This window comes from Elephantulus edwardii, unplaced genomic scaffold (genome assembly GCF_000299155.1).
Source record: "Elephantulus edwardii isolate Elephantulus edwardi_28Jun2011 unplaced genomic scaffold, EleEdw1.0 scaffold00082, whole genome shotgun sequence".
NCBI classification, from domain to species: domain Eukaryota; kingdom Metazoa; phylum Chordata; class Mammalia; order Macroscelidea; family Macroscelididae; genus Elephantulus; species Elephantulus edwardii.
The window spans coordinates 8,712,084-8,715,645 of NW_006399832.1; positions in this window are offsets into that span (position 1 = coordinate 8,712,084).

Below are 3,562 nucleotides of genomic sequence, written 5' to 3' on the forward strand. Positions count from 1 at the left end.
ATGGGAAAGTCTGATGTTAGGGACCTTTCCAAAGTTCTGAAGAACAATGGTGCCTCTCTGCAGACTAAGGTGTGTCTGATACAGGCCATAATCTTTGTAATCACTTGTTTTGTGCCAGAGAGTTGGACAATGACCAGGGACGATAGAAGGAGAATTGATGCCTTTGAGCTGTGGTGCTGGAGAAGAGTATTTAGGGTACCATCGACTGCTAAGAAAACAAACAGATTCATCCTGGAGAGTTAAACCAGGCTGGTCTTTGGAGGCAAGGATCCTGAAGCTTCATCTAACATACGTTGGACGTGTTGTAAGGAGAGACTGGTCCTTGGAGAGGGACATCATGATTGGGAGGGTGGAGGAATGGCGCAAGAGGGGAAGACCCTCTGTGAGGTGGATTGATTCAGTGACTGGGGTAATGGGGGTGGGTGTATTGGAGACACTGCGATTGGCACAGGACAGAGAAGAGTTTGGGGCTGTTGTACATAGGGTCGCTATAAGTCGCAAGCGACTCAATCGCACATAACAACAACTACATTAATGAGGCAGAATTAGAACAGTTTTGTAATGATGCAATCATCCCTGTGTTATGTGATTAGGCAATCAGACACAAAGAGATTAAATGGGATGTAACACCTTAATCAAGTCACAACTTAGATATAAGAGGAGATTCCCTCGATTGTGGCCTGCATCACTTTTTATCTTATAAGAGATTAAGGGAGAGAAACAACGAAGCAGAAAGTACCTTAATACCACTTAAAAGATTCTATTTACTTAAAAGCTCTTCAGTGCCTAGGAAGTAGCAGTCAAGAAATCAAGTGTCATACTGTCTTGCAGCAAAGAACTCTACAGCAAAGAACCTCCTTAAAGTGTTAAAAGGCAAAGGTGCCACTTTGAGGATTGAGGTGTACCATATACACCAGAAAAAGTTGGAATTGACTCATAGTTGACCCTCCTGTGCATTTAACTGAGAGGCTGTAAATCACACAGGGAGATACTGCCCATATTTCTCCAGATTAGGAGCTAATACATTGAAACCACCTGCCTTTGGATTGGCAGCGCACAGCCACTAAGGGCCTGCTCATTAGGCTATATCTGGAGAGCCACTTATGAGTTGATTTCAAGTTGAAGGTAATGAGTTGAGTTGATTTAACCCATGGTATTTTCAGTTATCTCACACACAGACAAAAGGTGGACAAAATATCCTGTAGAAGTTAGTATAGTGAGACTTCACCTCACGTACTTTGGGCTTGCTATTATGAAGAAAGAGTCCCTGGAGAAGACCACTGAACATCTCATGCATGGATGGCTGAAAGAACAAAAAAGTATGACTTGGAGAGGGTATAGCCTGAGTGCTCTTTGGAAGCAAGAGTAATGAGGTTTTGCCTCACATACTTTGTGCATGTTGCTAGGAGGGACTAGTCCTTGGAGAAGGATATGATACTGAGAAAGGCGGAGGGTCGGCAAAGGAGAGGAAGACCCTTGGCTAGGTGGATTGACATGGTGACTGCTGTAATGGACTCTTATGTGCCAGGAAGTGTGGAACAGGATAGGACCACTCGACAGCACCTAACAACAACAACAGCAACAACAATGATACAAGTTGAGGAAAGGTGGAGGGTCAGTGAAGAGAAGACCCTCAACAAACTGGATTGATAAAATGACTGTAGCAATGGGCTCAATTATGTCAGGATGTTGTAGAACAGGACAGGGTTCAGATCTGTTGTTCATAGGTTCACTGAGTCCTGTTCAACTTCACAGCACCTAGCAACAATAACTATAAATAGAGAGATAGACAAATATATATGTACATACAAACACACACATAATTGATAACCATGTGTAACACTATCTAAATGATGATTAAGAATGTTTTTCCTGTTGTAATTACTGTTTGAATATGGCATTCTAAATGATTTGTAGTTAATACAGTTTTATATCTGTGTTTCTTATTTTAAATGCCTCATAAATAGTTACTTCGATAAAGATGCAGATAAGAAAGCTATCTGAAATCCACTTGTTGAATATCTCCACCAATAGCAATCTCCTCTTTGCCTTGTTCAACACATAGCTATTTCAAAGCAAGGGGAGAATAAAATACGATAGAGCTCAAGAGATGAAATAAAAAACCAAGCAAGTTTAGGTTTCTGTAAACTCACTGAGCAGGCACCTGGTGAAAGCATGATCTATTCCCCCCCCACCTTTTAATTCTTTTAATTTTGTTCAGCATTAAAGGAGGAAACTTCATAATGATGTATTTTTGTGTATAGACAGCTAGAAACCTATCATATTCCTTCCACCATGAAGCAGGAACATTTATTTTCATAGCTCTGTGCCTTCTCAAGAATTTCTTTATCAATAAGACAATTGTTGATGAATTTCACATTAATAACAGCATACATTTTCCTAAGTTTGCTTTCATGTTACTATCAGTAACAACAAAGATTGTGGATTCTAACACTATGCTGACTGTAGTTACCCAGGTCCGTGGACCTAGAATGGCTTATAGATTCTACTTGGTGGGCTTTCTAGCTATCTACTTAGCTGATGCTTGCAGATCATTTAGACTATTGATTTCTGAATTTTTTCTTTGTTGTTTTATCCTACTCTTGGAGGAAATGCAACCAGGGTGCTCTTTAGAGGCAAAGGTTACAAAACTTTGTATCACGTACTCGGGTATGTTCTAAGGAGAAGCCAGTCCTTGGAAAATGACATCATGCTGTGAAGGTCGAGAGTCCCAAAAAAGACTCTCAGGGAGATGGATTAGCATAAATGAAACCATAGACTTGAGCATGATGGGGATAATGATGAAGGCACAAGACAGGGCAAGTTTCTAATCAGTTATGCATAGGGTCAATATGATTGGTAGTTCACAAGTTCTGAGAAGAATTTGATCACCAAATAGATTTGAATAGACTGTTAAGAAGTTGGGTTTTTTAGTTTGGAAATTAAAATTGAAGCATGAACACTTTATGAAGTGGTTGTTTTACCTGTGGATGACTTGGATTTGCAAATAATATGCAGATTTTGGATTCCAATTATGAACTACTTTCCTTTATTAAAGCAATTGAAAATGTAAACATATTACCAAAACATCAGAGACATGAATCTGTCTAAAATGTTTTTGAAGCCTTTTTTTAGGAAATGAACATTATTAGATCTGTGACTTTACTCTTTTGACACATTAGTGAGTGTGTCACTTTCTTAGTCCAGCAATTTTCTTTCAATACCTGTGGTACTGTGGTTGCAATATTTAAAAAAAAATTTAAATGTATGTACTGAACTCTGCCAATAAAGTTTCTAACCTAACCAGCCATGAGGCAAAGCATGATTAGAAAAGAGACAGTTCTCAGTGGAAGATGGATAAGCTATGTCTAGAAACTACCATTACTGCAAACACTAATTACTTTCCTCTGATTTTTGGTTATTCCAGTTTAAAAAGGATAAAGTGCAGAAACTCACCTCTACTACTATTTAAAACTATTTCTTTCTTAAAACTGCATGAAACTTTAAGTCTCCAAAGCAACTTACTGAAAAGGTTAATTTATGTATTTAAAAAAACAACAGT